Raw genomic sequence first — 24,113 nt, forward strand, 5'->3', positions numbered from 1 at the left:
TCTTCTTTTCTGTTCTATTAAACCGTTCTTATCTCAACCCACGGGTTTTGCTTCTTCTCCCGATTTTCTCCCCCATCCCACTGGGTGGGGGGGAGTGAGTGAGCGGCTGCGTGGTGTTTAGTTGCTGGCTGGGGTTAAACCACGACACCATACCATGTGACGTCCCATCTAGTATAGGAACTGGGAAGTGGGGGGTGGGGAATCACCGCTCGGGGACTAGCTGGGTGTCGATCGGCGGGTGGTGAGCAATTGCACTGCGCATCATTTGTATATTCTAATCCTTTCATTATTACTGTTGTCATTTTATCATTGTTATCATTATCATTATTAGTTTCTTCTTTTCTGTTCTATTAAACCGTTCTTATCTCAACCCACAGGTTTTGCTTCTTTTCCCGATTTTCTCCCCCATCCCACTGGGTGGGGGGAAGTGAGTGAGCGGCTGCGTGGTGTTTAGTTGCTGGCTGGGCTTAAACCACGACACTCACCATCTTGCTTCTCAGAAAATTAGCACCAGCCTGACAGAAGAACATGTTGTAAAGAGATACAGGGCAAGTAGCATTTTATTCTCCAGGAAAAACTAAAAATCTCGAGAAAACTCCATACTGTATTAAATTATAATACCTAACCTGTTACACTGGCAACCTTTAATATTTAAGCCAGTGAATTCCTAATGAGAAACTGAACATCCTGATCTTAATCTTGCTAATATTTGTCAACTCTCTATATATAAATTTCTCAAATATAGATTTCTTTGTACAGTTTTCAGTCTCTTGCTCAAGTGGAAATGAAAAAATGGCACTCTAAGTATTTCTGAGATACATCATTTGAATCTGAGGGACCATGTATCTCGTCACAGGACTTCTGCAGAACATTAAGAGAGGTGACAACCAATATTCCTGGGGGTAGCCAGAGGAGAAGTTTAGAAACTGGGAGAAAGTTGGTGAATAAATAGTAGCAACATGAACAGAAATAGATGTAAAATGAAGATTGGGAAAGAGTGAAGGAGAAAGCTCCACAGAAGGAATAAGGTATTCCACTGCAAATGTAGAATAAGAAATCAGAGGGAAAGGATTACTGATGCACAAGAAGAAGAGCAAAAATGTAGTCCACGGCAAAGCACAACTTTAAAATAATAGAGCACTTCATTACTTGATAAGTAAAATATCTTTGCAGATGAAGAAGACATAGCTAGTTTGAGCATATAGAATTTTATCTCATTTTCTTACCTTTTGGAGGTTTGTTCACTGGTCATATGCTAAAATATGATTGCAAGAAGTCAATATATTTAGTATGGAAGGCAACTGAGCATGGAAACAACATTGCACTGTTTGGGAAGCAGCTGAAATTTGCAGAGGATGTCTTAAAACTACCTATTCCTACTAGTCTACGTTATAGTTTGAGCCCATCTTGTGGTATTTACTCTCATTTTGTATTTCCTACCTTTTTTTTTTCCCCTGAAAATATATGAATCGGTTTCAGTGCTCAGTTACTGAAAACAATGAAAGAATACCAGTTGTCACTAGTATTGTTTGCATTGCAGGACAACCTAGAGGTCCCTAGCACTGTACATGATAAGATATATAGATTCAAAAGCATAATCACAACCAAAAACTGAGAAAAAAACCAACTAGATGATAAAGCAAACAAGTAAGGGAAAAAAAATCCAAGTGTAGAAACAAAAAGAATTCCCCAGAGAATGTTCCAAGAAAAGTGTTCCAACAGTGCATTTATTCATTTTTAGGTAGGACAGAAGAATTTGCCAATGACCTCAAGAATCACTGCTATGGACAGTGTATAAGTGGAAGAAAAAGTTTAAATTTATATTTCTTATGCAAAATTTTGCATTGATATTGGAAAATATCCTATTGAGTAGAGCTGTTTTATAAGATCCCTATAGCATATAGCAGAATACACAGCAGAATGATTAAGTGCTACAGTTTAATAAAAGCCATCTTAAAAAAAGCCATCTTAAATTTATTTTGTGTTATTCGTGTTATTTTTTTATATCTAAGGTGTAGAAAACAGCACTTATTGCTTATTTTAGGATTGTGGGAATAGTTAAAATTAATACAACTCCTTTGAAAAAATAATTACAGTAATTTTTGCACCCACTGTAACTACATCTCAGTATGACATTTAGTCAAGAACACACAGAGCTTTATATAAGAACATACAGCTAACCAATACACTGTTGTATTTGGAGCTAATCACAGGATGATTTTTAGGACAGAAACTATTCTGTCAAACTCTACTATGGCTGCTTACTGGACTTCTACAGTACATCTGATGTGTCTGCTGTTACGCTGCTGCATTACACAGGGAAGTTACTCCTCGATATCTTCTGCTACATATATAGCTTATATGTATATATCATATATCAAGATTAAATGATAACCTTTGCCAAGGGTCGCACTCCTGACTGGGCATGCTAAGTCGAAAAGAAAGGGTGTATTGTTTTGATCAAAAAGAGATTAAAATGGTGGGGAGTTTTTGGTTGGTTGCTGGTTCTTTTGTTGTTAGTTTGTTTTGTTTTGGGTTATTTTTGTTTGTTCTCATTTTTTTAAGGCTGAACATCAGCTATATGAGACCTTAACTTTGAAACCTTACCTTGCTACTAAGCAAGTCTATCTTTCTGCACAGATTCTAATACTAAGACATTTGGAAAACAAATGGAGCAAAGTCTGTAGAACAGTAGAAAGAGAACAGGATGGCAATTATACCAGTATAGCCAAGGTTTATTTCCTTTAGAAGCTGGGTCAGCTTTCTGTTGCAAAACTGCTTCTTGACATGTGCAAATGCTTTGAGTGAGACCTTGGCATTCACATCCTCTGAAGTGGAAGGGATTTCTTCTGAGTTAATCTCTACAGTATAGTTAAAGAAGAATGCATAGCTATAATATAACACTGAAGAACAGCTAGAACAAATCTACAATATATAAATTGTTAGAAATAACTTTGTGTGTATACCTCCACTGTCAGTTGCATTTGATCTTAGTATTTCAGAATGCTATTTTCCAGGCAGAAGACTGCATTCCTACTGTGTAAGATTTGTATATTACATAGAAAATGGATAGAACATAGCAGTTCAGCAGTTGCAGCAAATCAACAATGCTCTGATGCTGCCTACAACAATGGATGTTCCAGATGGACTGTTTTATCTACCACTCTAAACAAAATTGTGTGATAAGGAAATGGACACAGATGATTATGGCCTTTGTCACATCCTGTTACTAGTTCAGGTCTCATTTCTTCTGCAGAAAAACACAGAAAGCACTAAAAGATGGCACTGGAAACCTCAGACTTCACCATGTGAATTCCCCCTGCTTAATGATACTGCTAAGGTAACCTGCTAGGAAGAAAAGAAAAACAAAAACCAAAACAAACCAACCAAACAAACAAAACCCCAAACAAATACCAGGGACATTAATGTACCAACATGCCATTTCATATTTGTTTCTTCATCTGCCCTTGTCTCTTCGGAACTTCAGAATGTATACTTACTGTGGTGGACAATCTGTAGCCTCTTAAAAAGAGTTATATTTCTTTTTTCTCCTTATCCAGCTTCAATGCTAATGTAATGCTATATAATCTAAAGTAAATACACCCCATTGTAATACATAGGTGTAATTCAGAAAAATAATAGGCAGCACCTAGCCCAGTTATGGACTGTTTATTTCTTTTTCTGAATGCTGAATAAATTCTGATTCTAACTACAAAAGCATGTTATGGCCTTTTGATCAATCCAAGCAGATTCATTCAAGTGCTTCACCTGCAGTGGCATAGCAGCTATTATTGAATTACAGTTCTGAAATTATGAGATATAGCAGTATAATGAAACAAAGTTGAGTTCTGCCAGCTAACAGCTAGAATAGAAGCAAATTACATGATTTCTGGATAAATAACAAAGACTACCCTGATTTTTTTTTTTTTTAAATACCTCTCTTCCTCACAAACACAAACTTGAATGAAGCTGGGGGTTGACAACAGATTTGGTTGAGAGGGTTTTTTGGTTGTGGGGGTTTTTTTTCCCCCTGTGTTTCTCCTGATTATTTTTTTTTTATTTATTCAGTGCCACAGGGAGTCACTTAAGAGACCAAAATAATGTGAGATCCTTAATTTGCAAAGTAATTCAATTATTGGGTAGTGGAAATACCATAGTAAAACCAGATTACTTTTTAATTTTGCCACCATAATTGGCTCCCTGAGGCAAAAGATACTCATAAGAAACATTAGCATGACCACCGTTATAATCAAGTTTACCCAGAGGTAAATCCCAGTCAAAATAATATTTGATTTTTTCAGATTTAAACACAAAACCTAAAAGAATGTCTACCCTGGGAGCTTTGCACTGCCACTATTAATTAGAAATGCAGTATTGTCACCATTGCAGAGCTAAAGAAGTGAACTATTTTCCTCTTGTCCACTTAAAAAAAAAAAATAACACCCCCCTCCAAAACAAACTAAAACCAAACCAACATCAACAACAACAAAACTCCCAAACTCAAAAAAAACCCAAACAAACCCCCAGTGATGAGTACACAAATATTTACATTTCTCCTTCCTAATCCAGCAACCAGTGATGAAATCAGAGAAGGCCATGTGCAGCACCAAATCTTCTTTTATAAGGGGAGAATAAATGTAGGGATCTGTGAGTTTTTAAAGATTAATTTGACAGTCTTTTTACAATTGTGCATAGGAACAAGTGTTTAGAAACCAGTTCAGCAGTTGTCAGGAATCAGAAAGCCCTTTGGGAAATAAATGTGCTTCCTTTATCAGTATCACCATTCTATCACACTCCAGATGGAACAACATTGACAATATCCACCAGTCAGTACTGAAGTATCCCTTTTCAGATCTTCATAATAAGGCAGTAATAAGCCACTGCTAGTGGTGGAAAAAAAACCTAACACAAAATTAAAAAAAACCCAAACAACCAAGAAACCATTCTCCTGTTGCTTTCCATCTTTCTGCAGACAACACATTCTGAACACCAGCATAGCCTAGCAGGTGCTACAATGCTCCATTCTAAGCATTATCTTATTTGCTTTGATGGAGATTTATTGAAATCCAACTGAATGCATGGACAAGGAAAATTTCCTTTTTACAGATTTTCTGAGTAAAGATACTGAGAAACTTACCACCAAAAATAAATGAATTTTTTTCAAAATTGTATGTGCAGTGAGGAGTATGCACCTTTCTTCCCAGGAGCAACATTGTAAAGAAAGCTTGTAAATAGTTTTACAGTCATGTAAGACAGACCATGAGAATTGTATTGGAAAGCTTGAACAGGTTTTATAGTTTTTATATGGTGACCTACTATTTTAAAGCATGAAAAAAAGGAATAATAGCGATAAACTTCCTTCCTTTTTATTGAACAAGAAGGTGGCTTGGAGGTGGGGAGGTGGGGAAAGGGGAAGGAAAAGTAAAAGATGAAATATTAATCAGAGTAAAAAATACTTATAAAAGACTAAAGAGAAAAAACTAAGGGGATAGGTTAGAAAAAAATGATAGCTGGGGAAGCAAGATGAAATATCATTTAGCTCTTGAAAAAGCACAGTATGAAGTCTCTCTATATCAAGTCCAGTCTGACTTCATATGTTATTTTTTTAAAATGAAGCTTATATTATTTTTCTGACAGTGTTGACTTCATTAACCATTCCATGGAAAAGAAAGCAGAGAAACAACTTTTTTTTACCCCTACAGCACAAACTTGTATAACAAGTCTTCATCCTCTCGTCCCTTTTCTCCTTTGCCATACTTTATAACACTTTAATTCTGTTCATATTGAAATCGAAATCTCAAACTGTGATTCTCTTGTTTTCCTTCTTCTTTTTTTTTTTTTTTTGTTTTGTTTTCCCTTAAGGGAAAACTCAAAAAACCCCTGGACACTGAAAGAGAATTTATCTACCAATTTAAGTTCTCTAAAACACCTTATGTTGTCTTGGGTAGCTCTGTCTTGGTAACATTCTCCACCAATTTGTGCAGGAAGCTTTGGTGCTGGAATACAAGGATCAGTTTTCAGCTCTCAAAACTTTTGATGTCTTCTGGCACACACTGTACACCAAATTTTGTTATGTTGTGCTTTGGCAGTTGGTCAATTACTGTGGGGGTGGTTATACCACAGAAATAGGTGAGCCTTTCCTTCATTTAAATGCTTGTTTAGTTACTATTTTATTAAGTTAAATAAATAAATAAATAAATTAGTAAACAAATGCTCCTTAAACCCTCCTTTAACAGCAATAACAACTACCACTAGCATATACACACAAACCCTCCACTCACATATGACCCAATACTCTTATGCACTATCCACAACCCACTGCACAGCTGCCCAGCAGAAGTCAGTCTCCAACACATTTTTCTTCAATGGGTGATGGGCTCAGATCAGCCATAAGGATGGGGTGGTGGTGCCACTGTCTAAATCTGTGCACTACATTTTGTGTATGTTGTCCAGGCTGCAGTAAAGACAAGAAAGTGGCTCTGATGCTTCCTCTCTTACAGCTCGTCTGCTCCCACACCAAAACCAGGCCTGTTAGCAGGTGGTCCTCTGGGGTCTTCAGTACACTGTTCCCTACCCACCACCCCGAAAGCTTTATCACCCAGGGTTTATGGTACCAGTTACCTGATCTCAATTTTGTGTGGCTGTCCAGTCAAGCATTACTTTTTCTGATATCATCCAATCATTAGCCGTTTCATGTACTTTTCCTGGTTATTTCTGTATGTTACTTTTGTTATGCTCAAAATCCTGTTATGAGTAAACACACTTTATATATAAAGCCAAGAATTTGTTGTTAGTAAAACTGAAACCCTAATTCAAGAATTATTATTATTTCAGACCTACTTATTACCGAAAAAGGAAGCAAAAGGAAGCAAAACCTAAAAGGAATACTACTATACAGGAAAAAATATCAGTAACAATAATACAGTTAAATTTGTTATACACACACCTCCCAGTAACTCTCACTTTCCTGGTGTCATGGTTACTTTTCCACTGCTCCTTTGGTGGTCCTAATGTTCATGGCATCACCCTGATGTTGTAAGAAGGGAAACAAGAAAGGAGGTATACAACAAGTTGTCATCAGCCTGAGTCCGTCAACCAGGAATATGATGTTGCTATGGGAGGTTTCTTCTTACTTTAGGATGTGCCTGAGGTCACTTTTATATGTTTGCTAACTTAATTTTAGACCTTGTTTTTTCTTGCCTGGTCTGCAAGTTCATGTTACATCCAATTTTACTATATATGGTGCCTTCTGCATATGTCAGACACTATTTGTCTTTCCTCTTTGTTTCTGCCTGAACTTGACTTTGTCCAGTCCTGGCCTGCAGTTCTTCAATGGAGCACCAGAGCACTGTTTGTAGCCATAGCGTCTCCATTGCCAGGCCTAGCCCCTTTGCTTACCAGCCTATGTCTGTGCTCCTCTGCACTATCATCTCCCGTGTCTCCACTTCTCAGAGCCATAGCCTCTGAAAGTTGATCTAAGTTTGACCTGTTGGTTGTGTTGTAATTACTGCCTCAAGAAACATAGAGAATCAGATGGATGTCTGTTTGCCAGTGAAGTATTTGAGCTTAAAGATTATATACTGTTCTACATTAGCATGAGAGATGTGAATAAATTCCTGTATTAGACTTTCAGCTTTATCAAATGCCATAGCTCTCTTGAACTGACTTATGATATTATAATCCTTGTGTAATCTAATTCTATACACTAAAATTAGAAATGCCTATGTGGGGGAAAGTAATTTCTTTTTAAAGGACGAAAATCACACTAGTTTAAAATTTCATTAATTCCTTAGGAATTTGTTCTTATTTTTTTCATCACTTTCATGGCATGTAACAAAAGTCTTCAAGGTTTTTGCTAGTCTCCCCAGGCTCACAGCAGCATTACTTATGGGTAGGTACTGATTTGTTTGCAATGCCTGCAAAAAAAGCATCAAATATTCTTCATCCACTTCAATCACTTTCATTCCACTTGAGTATATTGACTGTGCTGGCCTGTAAAAAATAAGATGGAATGTATCACAGCTGGCATCTTAATTGTTTACCACTTGATGATGAAGTTGGCATTCTAGTTTTTTTCCTTTTACTCATATTAAACTGTTCCCATATACCTCCTTACGATGAGATAAAATTATAAATTTACATAGAATTTATATTAGCTCCAGTTATTTTGTGCTTAGATAAAATTTTAAATATGTATCTGTTTGCTATGTACAATCAGTGACACCCAAGATATTGGGCAATCCAGTCAGAGCATTCAATTTCTTTTTATTTCCTCAATAGAATTTGTGGGATGGCTGAAAAGTGAAGGCATGACAGGTGCTGCTTCACATTTTTCAGACTAAGCAGTGTAGATACCATCATTTGGCCATATAACAACAATATTTCTTGCCAGAATCTCAAATGATTCACTACTTAAATAATTAACTGGTTTATTATTTTTGGGGTGCAGGATTAGGACACTAAACACTTAATAACAAGTGCATTTGCAAGCTATTAAATTAAAGAATGTAACATCTTTGTGTTTTACTTGGGCAAAAAAGGCATGCCTTGTTGCATAATAGCAGGGGAAAAAGTACCACAACCTTCAAAGCCAACACACATGTATAAACTCAAGGAACAATAATATGAAAATCTTATGCAATTTGATAGAGGATAAGATAAGTAGGATACTAGAGAAATCTATATACTTTTATAAATCTTAGCCTACAGATTTTAGTCTGCAGATTTTTGTTGAGAATATTATTCCTCTTTTTATGCATTTATGATTAAGCTTTTCCATAACTTTAAGTTTTACTATGGCTAACAAATGAAAAACTCATAAGTGCTGACACAAACTGTGCATGTAAAAAAAAAAAAATCTATATGCCAGCTATTAGAAAAATGTTAGACATTTATACAGTGTTTGAATTTTCAAATATCAACCACAGTACCATTGGCATATGAATTTCTGTGGGATAAATCAAAACAAAACCTAAATATGACAAACTAAAAAATTAAGAAATCAGAGTCACCAAAGAAAACAATGTAAGAGAGAACTGAGATAAGGCATGCACTCAATCTCTGAGGGAAATGAGGAACTGGCCTTCTACAAGATCTTTAGCTGACAGAGCAATTCTGGGAAGCTGTCCAAAATGGATCCATGTTTTCAGGATTTACTGAGTACTGTGTATGGGCTTCTCACTCAGTTCAGTCAATTAATTTGAATCTTTACATCAATAGAACAGCAAAAGTGCATTGCAACCAGCAAAGCCACTCTTCCATACAGTGATATCTTACTTTCACCATGAAAATACCAGTTTGAAGATGAAACAAGGTTTTTGTGATTGTGTTAGTTGTGGTTTTAGAAGGAGAAGTACAAAATTAAAAATACAACTAATATGACTTCAACATGCATAAGTGATCATATTCAGTTTTGTGAACAGTGAAAACATTATTTAAGCAAGAAACAAATCCAAATATATGTCTAAATGTCTCTAGCCTGTGCTTCTGAGTCTACCAGTTGTGCATATTGCACACAGTTTCTCCTTGAACTGTTATATTAGCTCCAGTTATTTTGTGCTGTATAAAAATAAGATCCCACTTTCTGGTCCTTCAGGATATACAGGTAGCTTGTGGTACATATATGCGTTGTAATGCAAGACTTAAATTTTTTTGTTGTTGTTTTTTCTGTTATTGCTGTGTTGTTGGTATTATTTTTACTAATAAAAAATATCTGTAGATATGAACAGCAGAACGTTGTTTTCTGGCTTCTTAAGCAACATAAGGAAAGTTTTGTCTAAAATGTTTGTGAGAGATTTACTGACATCATTGGAAAAATGACCAGATATTCCCCACTTTGACTCATACACAAAAAGAAATGTGGGAGCAACTGTGGCTTCTACTTGGTTGGCCTGTACACCTTAGCTGAAGGTCAACTTTAACGTGATATGTACCTAACATTGCCGATATTTGTTATTTCTGCAGTGACCCAAAGAATTAACTGGTGTGTATCTTTTGCTTTAGTTCTATAAAGCTTAGCTATAGCCCTCTCAATTCCTGTTCCAGTTTTGGGTCTCAGGTTCAATTTTGGATTTTTTGTCTAATAACTAAGTCAGATTATAATGCACGCATGCACACGCACACACACTAACACACACACTCCTTTTAATAGAATAATATACCCGTTAATGTTTAAATAATGCATGTTGCTGGGTGCAATAATCTAATTTTAGAACTATCAGCTGTGGAGAAAATGGAGAGATAAAGGGGTATCCTACATAATATGTTATGATTCAGATAGTCATTTTTATGTAATCATTGACATTATATCATCCTGACTCTCAAGATGCTTCTTAAAACTTTAGTGACTGATACCAAAAGTGTGTTTGGATAATGCAATAATTGGCAAATACATGCCTGTATTTAAGAGTATGTAGTTTAATATTTGCAGCTGTTCGACAATTTGGAATCAGCTTTATAAACAGGTGCATATAATGTAGTTATGGTTACCGAGTCAATTTTTTTTTACACGACCAGGCACGTAGATTGCTTCACTTGTTTCTAATGCAATGGTCATGTTCTACCCTTCCTGCACAATTCTTCTCATGCATAAATTAATCACATGAACTTATCAGTAAGGATGCAAACATTGTCCTTACTGTTAGATCTACTGGAAATCCTACAGTGTACAGACTGAGGAGAAACGTAAAGGAACCAAGCTACTATAATCAAATACAAATTGATTGTTAAAGAGATATGTTGATAATTCTATTCAAATCAAATAGCTAAATGTCCAATTAGCATAAAGAGAAGGAAAGGTCTTATAGCTAAGTAGTGAGAATGGAAACCTGGTAGCCTGTGTCTTGCATCTTTTCTTGTCTTAAAGGCAAACATACTGGACCCAGTGGTGTAACAGTGGTGGTTGTCTCAACTATCGTAGGAGAGAAAAACCCTACAGTACTTCTTCATTAAAGTCCCTGACTATCTTTGAAGATGTTACTAGAATTGTGGAAACAGAACCAACAGATTTTGTGCTGTGCAGTGGTGAACCCAGAAAGCCTGTACTAGGTGGAACAGTTTTGCATCAAATATGCAAATTTCACCACGGTAGTCCACATACTTTGCAATGTTACAAAAGAAAGTTTCTGGAATATTAATACAATTCTAGAGGACATTTTATCTAGAATTTATGCAGAAAATACAGTAATGAAAAACATGCACAACTTTCAGTATGTTTTTTTGTACTAAATGTAACTCTCCTTCTATCCTGGTGAACTATGTTTAATATACTTTCACAGTATTGTGAAAAGCATATAAATGGTTATTCCTGGCTCCTTAAGGATAATTGAATATTTTTTTCTCTCTCTTTTTTTTTTTTTTAATGCGAGGGCATAAGCAATTAAGATATTGTCTAAGGATACAGGAAATCTGATTAACAGATCAAAAAGACCATCTGTGGAGATTGGGTTTAACACCAGGGGGTAATTCTTCTCTCCACAATGCTTATGTAAATCAACTTAATCCAGGAGGCTGAATGAATTTACTCTGAAAGATGGCTTTCCCTGTTTGTAAATATGTATTTTCAGAAAGTGTGCTGTTGAATATTATTCAAGGCTGTGATTCAGAATATTTCCATATATAACTAAATCATCTTACAGGTAGAGAATGAGCCAGTTTTCCAAACACAAGGAAGAACTATCTCAGATCTACCACACAAGTAAATTTTGTTACTGAAAGATCTTGTAATGTGGTCTGTAAGTAACAGTTCTGACTAGTGATTTTTGCTTCCTACTTTTTTGATTTCATTATTTTTTCCCAGTTCTTTAATGTTTTGGTTTTTTTCAACTTGAGCCCGAGTGCTGCAAATCTTGTTGGAGATGCCTCTTGAAGCTAAGTTTGTAGTCTTTGCAAGTTACATATAAGTACATTGTTCTGTGGAGTCACTAATTATTTTTCAACTTGATAAACTAGTACTTCTTTCTTGAGCCATACTAATGTATTCCTACTAAAAAAATGTTTTTCTGACGGTATGACTTTTTGATCAGATATTGTATTATGCATTAAATCTATGTATGATATGCACATATTTTCTCTGCCTGACCAAATTATTTTAGTAGTATTTCAAATGTATTTCTGATTAACAACCTGTTGAGTTTTCTTCAACATTCCTCATAAATGGATAGCTTTCTAAAGAAATGTGAGGTTTTCAACTCTGTGTTGATGCCCTTACAGAATGTTTTTAGTTCTATGTTATTGACATCAAGTCTGTGGTTAAATACTTGTAAAGCTGCAAATTGAGGACACATATACAGACATAGGAACAAATAAAAATATGGTCTGTGTTATTGTTGAGCACCAGTAAATTTCTTAATTTATGCTCTTACCATGTGAGATAGTATAGCCTCTAGCAGAAACAGATCTTTAGATCTTGCACTGAGGTCTACATATCATAAGATGTGACAAAAGAGAGGTAATTCTGAAATAACCTACAGGACTATAATTTTCTTGAATCACCTGCCTGTCATTTGATACTCTGCCATAACATATTCATGCAAGTTTAATCAGATGTTATTACCCAGTTAATGATAGTTGCTTTGAAATTCTCATATGTGTTTAGCCTACAAAAAAACTAGAAACATGACTAGCCATACTTTCACAAGGAGCTCTGTTGTGTTCTGGTGAAGCTATTCATATGTGTAAAGATTAACAGAATTAAAGCTTGAAACAAAATTTCGTTCAGGACACTATATGTTTGTCTAATAGCTAAGGGGATAAAGGAACTGTTCTAATTAAAAAGTCTGTGGAGAGGTAGTTCTGCTTCTTGCTGCATCTTTTGTATTAATGGAATTATATTAGTATTTAGCCTTTACTGGTTTTGTTTGTTTACTTCTGTGTTTCATTCAACGAAGAAGATGAACAGAATATTTTAACAGCAAACAATGAACAAATGGGTGTTTATTTATAAGGTGGTTCTTGCTCCTTGACCAAATAATGCATTAGGAAGCAAAGAGTGTTCAAAAGAAGGTCATGGGAACTCAGAGAAACAAGCTGTCTGGACTTACCTATTCTTAACTTGTAGTGGTGACTTCTCCTCTCTTCCCTTCTCTCTCTCTTTCTCTGGGAATGGTTCCTGTGGCCTGTAAAAGAAACATTAATTCTTGGGGTAGAAGTAGTAAACCTCATTGGTGTCTAGTATTATAAGAATATTAACAGTAGTGACCAAAAGTCCCATGTCTCGCTACACAAGAAAAACAGAGCAGTATTTTGAAATAAATTTTCATACAGAAAGAAATATTAGAAAACCTGATTTGTTTAGTAGTTTTGATGGACTAGCCAGCCATTGAAAGGCTTGCACTAGAATGTGTACTGAAATTCAATGCTATAGGAATAGATAAAAAAAATGTTTCCAGTACTAATATTTATTATAGTCTCCATAACTTTCTTTTTAAGGAAACAGCAGTGCATCAGCTTCCAAAGATTGATGCTACACTATGACAGAGAGTGAGCAAGTTTGTGCTACGAAGAGTTTACAGCTAAAACACAGGACACAAGCAATGGTAGCAAGAGAGGGGAAGACAGAAGCAGCAATGTTAGAAGGTTACATGCGCAATAACAGAGCTGAGTACCTACTGTAGGTTTCCTATCCACTACTATACACACTCACCCATTTTCTTTTTTTATTTTCTTTTTAAGTGGCAGGGCTAAAACAGCACTTTAAAACAGACAACAAGAAAATGTAATATTCATCTGCTACAGTACACTGTACGACACAGTGCCATCACAGTCATCATCAAAATGTGTGTCAATATATTTAGAAAGAAATAGATAGCAATCCCTACACACGCTTGCCCACCACGACCACTACACATGCAGAGCATTTATGTATAAGTGTGAGCTACAATGTTATTCAGCAGATATAAACCACTAAATCCTTGATGGCAAGTATATTATAAATATCTCTATAATAAGGGATTTTCACCTATTTATAAGTCTATAGTAAAACTGATAAAGGTTTTGAAAGGAAAATCCCTTCTTCTTTTGTACAAAAATTATTATCAGCATATCTGAAAAGTAATGTATAGGTGTGAAATGCTAAGTGATTTTACATTATATCTTATGTTTGGAATTAATTGGTTTGATTTTTCTGTGTATGTGTGTTTTACTGCTGAGAAGACTGTTTAGTTTTATATCTGTTAACTTGAAGTGAAATGATAGGGTATTCACTGTGATTTGATGACTTCAGAAGAAAATATGCAGTACCTTTAACTTGGGGTAGAGAGAGGTATCGTCAACTGATTTTTTTTCTCTAATTTCCTGCAACAGAGATCCTAGTAGCTTCTGCTGCTGATAATTATAGTACTACATCTTAAAACTGCCAAGAAAAAGAAACACTACTGCAAATTCCAGTTTGTTGGATTAAAAACTTGTAACTTGGCACTGGAATTTACCCATGAATCCAGTAGTGTGAGAAAAGCCTGTTCCAGTTGTGGAATACTCATTTAATGTAATTTCTCTCATCCACTATATTGAAGTGGAAGGCTTCTGTGTTTAGGAACTAGTTGAGCCTTCACTGTCAACTTCTCTTCTGGCCAGAAGAAATGAATTGTAGGACTTAGTCTCAAAAACATAAATGCATGAAGTACCAGGAAATAGTTATAATCCAAAATATGAATAAATAGACTGTAAAAAAGAATCTTTCTCTCTCTTTTTCTTAGAAAATCACAATTTTCTGAGTATCTAGTTGTATTTGTACTGTAGAGGCACAGCTTGCACAGCTTGCACAACTCATTAGATTTGGGCAACATCAAATACTTCATAACCATACTTCATATGTTGGAAAGAGTTCTTGCAATTCACTTTGTTCTTGTTCTGTAACACAGATTTAAATAGGATTTTTTTCATAAGTTCATTATTCTCTTTTTCTAGAAAGTCTAAATCACTTCAAATATGAGACTGGGATTTTTACATCATTGAGGCATTTTCAAAATGTTAACCCTGTACTACAAATTTTTACATGTGTATGTTTAGAAGTAGACTATTAATTTTTTAATATCTCAACCTCACAAATTAAATTAGGAGGTTTTATGCAAACCTGAAAAATAATTCCTCTTCAGTGAGGCACAGAATAACCCTCAACTTCTGGTAGTCATAGGAGGAGCTCAAGAACAGCTATTCATACACTTTAAGATCTAAAATACACGATTCTTACAAAAAAAAGCTAAGGCACTAGGAAAATGTAATTTACTTCAGTCACTATGACAAATGCCCTTATACTGGAGTGGGTTGCCACCCTCAGCTTTAACTATATTGATCGCACCACATCAGGAATTCTAAGGTTATTTTTATGTGAAAGAGCTCCAGCAAGTTATATTAGTTCAGAGCTGCCTGTAGATCACTGCTTGAATCTGGGGAATTAATGAGAAAGGGTTAACACTACATTGGAATACATGAGAACTCAAACAAAAACTAATTTCACCTCCTCAGAATGTAATTTAAAACAAAAATTAATCTGGGCTGCATATCCCACTTCAAAAATAATTGCATAGCTATTCCCACTGGTTGGTGAATATTTAAATTATATTCTAATGGTTAAAACTAGGATTCCCATAAATTATACAGGATCTTGAGGATGTTTTCTTGAAGCCTGTGTTAGCTATACAATATGGATATGCAATATGGATATCAACCTGCCTTTTCATAGGAATCTGCAGTGTTGACAAGCTATAGACATGAAGACCAAGTAAAACGTATCTCTCTGAGAAATGAAAATACAGTGCAGAAGAAACAAATAGGTAATAGTGATTATAAAAAAAAATTATTTTACATTTAAAAAATATCCATATATGCTGTTTCATTTATGTTTATCTTCTTCCAAATCAGTTTTTTAAGAAGTCCTGTGGCAATTAAATAAAAGCATCTCATACTAGCAAACAACTTATCTAAATAAATGTAGGGACATGTTTATCTTCAAATTTATGGGTGACACATTTGTGTTCCTATGGGCAGATGCGAGTGTCTTACAGAAACAATGACTTCTAATTATCACTGCCTGGTGCAACATGGCATGTAGCAGCTGCAAAGGTAACACATATCACCACTGCATGTCTGAAGTGTGTTACATCTAGATTTTGTAGCTATATCCATACATCACTGCTGAAGTAGAGATTTACGTGTTTTATCATTGAAATTGGCTAGTTTGAGTTCTTACATGCAGGAAGGTTAGATTGCTCATGGTTTTGGGGGTTGGGTTTTTTTTCCCCCCAGATTTATTCTTCATTTCTGTCCCAAATATATATATGTATTTAAGGGAGAAGATTAGCAATCCTGAAAAGCGGAATGAGAACACCAAGATCTGCAGAGTGCAGATTTTTCTTGCTAGGGTTTTTTTTGTTGTTGGTTTTTTGGTTGTTCTGCATTCCCACCCCCCGCCCCAGTTTCTCCTACATTACAGTTTCTGTGTCTTAAAACCATATGGGAAAATTCTACCAGATTGAACTTTACCTCTGCAAAATCCTGATGATTGCAAGGCAGGCTATTTTATGATAAGTCATACAGGTTAAACCATTATACTTGAACACAATATGTGTCATGAAAATTTATTTTAATAATAGTCTTTATTAAAAATAGTAATTTGTTTTTCTGATGCTTTAGCCTGCATCTAGTCTTTTCAAAGATACTGAAGTATAGAGTTCCTCCCAAGAAATAAAAAATAAAATAAAATATAAAAAGACTGACCAAATTTATCACTTCAGTCCAGTTACTGAGAATTCTATTCATGTGATTTTAAACCTCACCTTCACATCCAGGATACCAGGGTTAAACTAAAAGAGAAAACTACAAGAGGTTTTTCCTAATTCTATTCAGTTTCTTCTAGTGATTAAAATTCAATCTTCTTCTATTCATTAAAATTACATCTTTAACACATGCCCTTGTTATTCACATCTTCTAATATTATTCACAACACCCACCCAATTACCCATACTTAGCAAATCTAAATGAAATCAATATCTATCAAATAGAATCATGCTCTTCCTGCACTTTATTTCTCAGTCTTAATCATTTTTATTCCTTCTGTAAGAGCAACATTATTACATTATTATGCACTTTCAGTACCTTTAATAATAGCAGTTCTGAACCTACAGAAATTTCTTCCTACATGTGCATTCTAAAAATGTTCTTAGTAAGTTCAAGTTAGTCAAGTTGTCACCTAAACCCACTTCTTCATACTAAAGTGGATAGTTGATGTCCCATAGAAGAAAGCTGGTGAACTTCTATCTATAGAACCAGTCTACCCTGTTTCTAGCCTCTTTGCTAAAAGATTTGCTTTGTGTGGCTGAGCATTCTTACTCTCCTTGCAAGAGTCGTTATGAAAAAAAACAATTTATACTCTCTGCTCTATATTTAGGCCAGGTGATTTCAAAAGGAAGAGGGTAAAGGAATCACTGCCCTGATCCTGCATAACACAGCAGGACCTCTGCCAGCTTGTGCTGTGTTTTATGCTCAGCAGCATACCTCCTAGTCTAGCCGACCTGCATCAGCAAGATGGCTTTATTGCCAAAGAAGTGTCTGGAACCACTTTCTTTGCTTTCCCTCACCACACCATCCAAGTGGACACATCTGTTAAAAGCAGGATTTCCCCCAATAAGTCTTATCATATGCTTCATTTATCTGGCTAAAATTCTCAAATAGTAATCCAACCTTCTGAATGACTGTCTGAAACAGAAATATCCAGAAAGATTATTTTCCACTATCTCTTATTGTTACCAACCTCTCTTACCTGATATTTTTTTCACTTCCTACAAAGTAAAAAATAGGAACAGACCTTTTCAAAAGAGATTATGGTTACATGGAAACAACTGATCACCAATGAACTCTCAAAGGATCCTGTTGGGGAAAGGGAACAAAAATGTTTGCATAAGTTTGAAAAGAGAAGGGAAACATATATTCACTTCTGATACTTTTGCACTGACATGCATTGGTCATTTAACTTATCTATGTGTTTTACTTTTGTGATAAGATAAATTTCCTTATTACTCCTGACTGTAAAGCATAAAAGCAATGTGTAAAGGTAAGTCCTTTGCTTGTATTTATTTTAGCCAATTTTTACTTGTTTCTTTTTTTTTTGTGGGATTTTTTTTTCAAATATTCATTCATAAGGTATACAGTATTGACAGAATGATGAAGTAGATAGATTGGACTTGACTGTTAAGGTCCTTAATTCAGCAAACCAGTTGAGGATACGTCTACTTGCATGGCAGAAAAAATACTATGGATGGTAAGAATTAAGTTTTCCAGGGTAAAGAACACTTTATTAGTGTTTTCTTACATGTATAACTGCCAAAGAATTTGGGCTAAGGAGACTGAGGTTATGTTCTCTGATGGCTTTGTTATAGGAGACACTAGTGATTTGTCAATTCATTACTGAACAGCCATGTCAAGAAACTTGGGATCCTGGCTTTGTCAGTTTGTAGCTGTAAGAATATTACCTGGGCAGGTCTCCAGTCTCGGACTGTGCCCAGAGCAGGCTCAGCCATGGGGTCAGACCAGGCTGCTCAGGGCTTCACCCAGTTGGAGTGTGAAATGCCCCAATGCCAGAGACAGCCCAACCTTCTTTGGACTTGGGTCCATGGCTGGGCTGTCTTTGTGGGGAGAAGGTTTTCTCCTTATCTCCAGCCTGAACTTCTTGTGTTTCAGCTTGTGACACTGCTTCTCACCCTCCCTCTATGCACAACTATGAAAAGCCTGGCTGCATCTCCTCCATATCCAACCAGCAGTGCTGGTGATGCTGTTGGGTGCCCCTTCTCCTGGCTGAACAAGCCCCAGTCCCACAGCTACTCCCCTCAGGGCAAGGGCTCCAGTCCCACCTTCTCAGTGGCCTCCGCTCAACATATTTATTGCCATCCTTCCTCTGTTGAGGGCCTCAAACTGGATGTTTGTGATTTCTCTAAATGGAATTTAATCTGGTGAGGGATGTCAATGACAATAAGAAGGGCTTTTATAAGTACATAAGTAACAAAAGGAAGAATAGGAAAAATGTGGGCCTACTGCTGAATAACGTGAGGACCCAGTTACACAGGACAAGGAAAAAGCTAAGCTGCAGAATGCCTTCTTTGCTTCATTCTTTATTAGCAAGACTGACCTTCAGGAATTACAGGTCCCAGAGACCAGGGGGAATGCCTGGAGCCAGGAAGATGTACCCTGGTGGAAAAAGGATCAAATCAGGGAACACTTAAGCAAACTTGACAGACATAAGTCCTGGGCCCTGACAGGATGCACCCAAGAGTCCTGAGGGAGCTGGCTGATGTTATCGTGAGGCCATTTTCAATTATCTTTGATCAAGTGATTGGGACAAGTGCCCCAAGACTGGAGGAGAGAAAATGTCACTTGTGTCTTCAAGAAGGAGAAGAAGGAGGACCCGGGGAACTATAGGACTCATCTTGATCTCTGGAAAGGTGATAGAGCAACCAATCCTGGAAAACATTTCCAGGCACACGAAGGACAAGACAATCTTCGGGAGTAGTCAGCATGGATTCACCAAGGGGAATTAAGGCCTGACCAACCTGATAAACTTCTATGATGAAATGACTGGTAGATGAGGGAAGAGCAGTGGATATTGTCTACCTGGACTTCAGTAAGGCCTTTGACACTGTCTCCCATAAGATCCTCATACAGAAGCTGATAAAGTATGGGCTGGATGAGCAGACAATGTAGTACATTGTGAACTAGCTGAATGGCCAGGCCATTCACTGGGTCGTGATCACTGATGCAAGGTCTAGTTGGAGGCCAGTAATTAGCAGTGTACCCCAGCAATCAATACTGGGTCCAGTCCTGCTTAACACCTTCATTAATGATCTGGATGAGGGGGCAGACTGTACCCTCAGCAAGTTTGCAGGTGACATGGAATGGGGAGGAGTGGTTGATATACCAGAGGTTTGTGCTGTCATCCAAAGTGAACTCGACAGGCTGGAGACAGAGTCTGTCAGAAACCTCATGATGGTCATCAAGGGGAAGTTCAAAGTCCTGCACCATGGGAGGAACAATCCCATGCAGCAATATGTGTGGGGAGTGTCCAGCTGGACAGTAGTTTGGCAGAAAAGGACTTAGGGGTCCTGGTGGACATAAAATTGAACATGAGTAAGCAATGTGCCCTTTCAGTAAAGAATGTTCATAGAACCCTTTAGGTTGGAAAAGACCTTTAAGATCATCCAACCCAGCCATTAACCTAACACTGTCAAGTCCCACTAAACCATGTCCCTAAGTGTCACATCTACATGTCTTTTAAATACCTCCAGGGATGGTGACTCAACCACTTCCCTGGGCAGCCTGTTCCAATGCTTGAAAACCCTTTCAGTGAAGAAATTTTTCCTAATATCCAATCTAAACCTCCCCTTGGTGCAACTTGAGGCTGTTTCCTCTCATCCCATCACTTGCTACTTGGGAGAAGAGACCAACACCCATCTCACTACAATCTCCTTTCAGGCAGTTGTAGAGAGCGATAAGGTCTCCCCTCAGCCTTCTTTTCTCCAGGCTAAACAATCCCAGTTCCCTCATCTGCTGTTCATAGGACTGGTGCTCTAGACTCTTCACCAGCTTGGTTGCCTTTCTTTGGCCATGCTCCAGCACCTCAATGTCTTTCTTCATAGAATCATTTAGGCTGGAAAATACCTTCAAGATCATCGAGTCCAACCATCAGCCATGCCCACTAAACCATGTCCTGAAGTGCCTTGTCTATGCTCTTTTGAATACCTCCAAGGATGGTGACTCAACCAGTTCCCTGGGCAGCCTATTCCAATGCCTGACAACGCTTTCAGTAAAGAAATTTTTCCTAATATCCAAACTAAACCTCCCCTGCAGCAACTTGAGGCCATTTTGTCTCATCCTATCACTACTTACTTGATAGAAGAGACCAGTACCCACCTCACTACAACTCTCTTTCAGGTAGTTGTAGAGAGCAATAAGGTGTCCTCTCAGCCTCCTTTTCTCCAGGCTAAACAACCCCAGTTCCCTCAGCCACTCCTCATAAGACTTATGCTCCGGGCCTCTCACCAACTTGGTTGCCCTTCTCTGGACACGCTCTAACACTTCAATGTCTTTCCTGTAGTGAGGGGCCCAAAACTGAACACAGTACTCGAGGTGCAGCCTCACCAGTGCCGAGTACAGGGGAACAATCAGCTCCCTGCTCCTGCTACCCACACTATTTCTGATACAGGCTAGGATTCCATTGGCCTTCTTGGCCACCTGTGCACACTGCTGGCTCATATTCAGCTGGGTGTCAACCAACACCCCAGGTCCTTTTCCACCAGGCAGCTTTCCAGCCACTCTTCCCCAAGCCTGTAGCACTGCATGGTGTTGTTGTGACCCAAGTGCAGGACCTGGCACTTGGCCTTGTTGAACTTCATACAATTGGCCTCAGCCCATTGATCCAGCCTGTCCAGATCCCTCTGTAGAGCCTCCCTACCCTCAAGCAGATCGACCCTGCCTCCCAACTTGGTGTCATCCGCAAACTTACTGAGGGTGCACTCAATCCCCTCGTCCAAATCATTGATAAAAATATTAAAGAGAACTGGCTCCAATACTGAGCCCTGGGGAACACCACTTGTGACCTGCCACCAACTGGATTTAAATCCATTTTCCCCTGGAACAAAGCATGGATGAACTGCCAGTTGTTTCCTGGCATGTTGTTTTTCCTTTCTGATCCCAACTCATCTGGTTCCAGTAACTTACGTGTGTTCAGTTCCCTCAAGTAATCCCTGTTAGCAGGGATTACCAGTAGAGTATCTACTGTACCATGCTTCAATTTTCCTTTCTTTCTGAAAGGTAAAATGATACCTGCCTTGTTTCTGATGCTTATGCTTTAATGTTTGCTAAATTGAAGTTTCATTTTTCAGCATGCCTTTATGTAATGAAGTTTTTATGTTACAATGGAGAAAAGTCAAACTTAAAGCCCAAAGTATCTAATAAGTTTATTTTGTTATGGTAAGTACACACATAAGTGTTTGCAGAACTTGGCTGTGACTGCACGATTTGATAAACAGATTGCAAATGCAAAATGTCAGGATTTTCACTGATGTCCTATTTTGGTTCTATATTCCAATTGTTATAACAAAACTAGTGTAGATTACTAGTTTTAGGAGAAAAGTAGTTATGTGAGTACATTAAGATATTTACAGATATTGACTTTTTAGGTTCTGACCAGTTGTAAGAGACTCAAAGAGTTAATGTCTTGAACATTGTGGTGGGGCAAGTTCTGCATAACCACGAACTCTGTATAACAACGAACCCTGCACAGCAACTAAAGAAGCCGCTCAGGACAGATCAGCACAAGACATCAGCAACAGGACAGGGAGGGCGTGCTGGAGGATGTGCAGCTCCCTGTTCTGACATGCTGAGCAGGGCAGCTCACCGTGTATGGCCAAAGGTCAAACAATGGTCACAACTGCAGGGAAGGAGAAGTTATTCAACAAATGATTCCCAAGTCCACCAACCCATTTCCCAAAGGTTCTGGAAGCACAAACCAGTGCATGACACCTGATTAGGCTAATGAGTTCGCATGCCCGCCCGAGAGAGGGCCAAGGAGATGATAAAAGGACACAAACTGAAGCCCCATGTGTGAGCACCCTCCGGAACTGGACCCTGAGGCTGGCTGGACCAACGCTGGACCCAGGGCTGGTGAAATCTTTCTCTTCTCTCTCGTTCTCTCCCTACCCGCCACCCCCAACCTCTACACCTCATCCCTTTAGATATAAACTGTTGACCAAATCTGGGACTAGGAGTGGATCCAGCCGCTCCCAGGCTCCTCGCTGAGAAGGAGTCTAGAAAGCAAGGGGTTCCGCTCTGAACCTCATGACTCAGCAGGAGGGAATCCCCTTCTTCCCTGAATTGATGTATATGGTTACCACGTTACATGGCTTACTGAGGTAGTTTCATGCCAGTTCCTGTTGTGACAAACCCTGCCACCTACTGTTATGTCTTCCAAGATCAGGCTGCTTCTGCCATGAATAGAATGTTTGACTGATCGTTTGGTGTCGTTTCACCTTATTTCAGCCCAAGGGAATTCCGAACTCAACAGACTCCCTGGTCTGTCCAGCCTGTGTCATCACACCAGTGAATCCAATCCACTGAAAGTTTTAGCTGATCTACAGAAAAAAAGCAGTACAGAACAGCAGTCCATCTCAGTTTTCTATGGGAACAGGATTTGTAAATAAACTATATTTACCAACATGCATGTAAAAGGCAGAACTATTTCTTTTCAAACTTATGTGTCCCCATAGCTAACTAAAATAAAGACATTTTCATGCTCACATACATTTAGTTTGAAAGTACTGTGTGTAAGACATTATAAAACTGAAAAGTGCCAGTGCTATGAATTCTTGATGTTGTCGTAAAAACATCTCAAGTATTATAAACTGACAACACTTATGTAAATCAAGCTATGTTTCTGAACCTTGCATGTACAACACAATAAACAAAACATCTAAAAATATTGTTTTCTTCAGCAGATATATAGCTGTGATTTGGATGAGAAAACATTTTTAAACACCTCTTTCCAGATTAAAAGAATAGGTAGGAGAGCAGAGGGGTGGGAAGGCATGGTGAAGGAGGGTCCAGAAGTCTCCCTTTTATACAAAATGTTGAACTGTAAATATTCAAAGCAATTTTACAGATGCAACAGGAGGACTGCACATAGAAATGGTGTTTCTATGGCAGTACTAGGCCTGTCAAGATCACCTGCACAACTGCCATCATTATATGGCTTACACTAGAAGAAGAAATAGGAGCTTTACTTGTTCCTGAACAAGTAAAAGATGCCTTCCAAAAGAGGCAGATGCCTCTGGAGGTGTGTAGGAGAGAGAGGTAGTCCTGTAAGAGAACTTTCTCAAGGAGTCTCAAGAGAAGCAGAACAACAAAATTACAATTTATAACTATTAACAATGAATGCAACCTACCACACGCCTCTCATTAATTTCTTGATGGAGATGTTTTGTCTTGTCCGTATGGAAGGAAGTTCCATGTGAAAATAAGGAGCTCATTAACATAAAACTTCTCAACTAAACAGGGCTTTAAAATCATAGAAGAGATATGCTATCTATTTGCTGCTGAAACTGGTTGAAAAATAAACAAAAAGGGTCATCAAA

Source organism: Harpia harpyja, chromosome Z (assembly GCF_026419915.1).
Source record: "Harpia harpyja isolate bHarHar1 chromosome Z, bHarHar1 primary haplotype, whole genome shotgun sequence".
NCBI classification, from domain to species: domain Eukaryota; kingdom Metazoa; phylum Chordata; class Aves; order Accipitriformes; family Accipitridae; genus Harpia; species Harpia harpyja.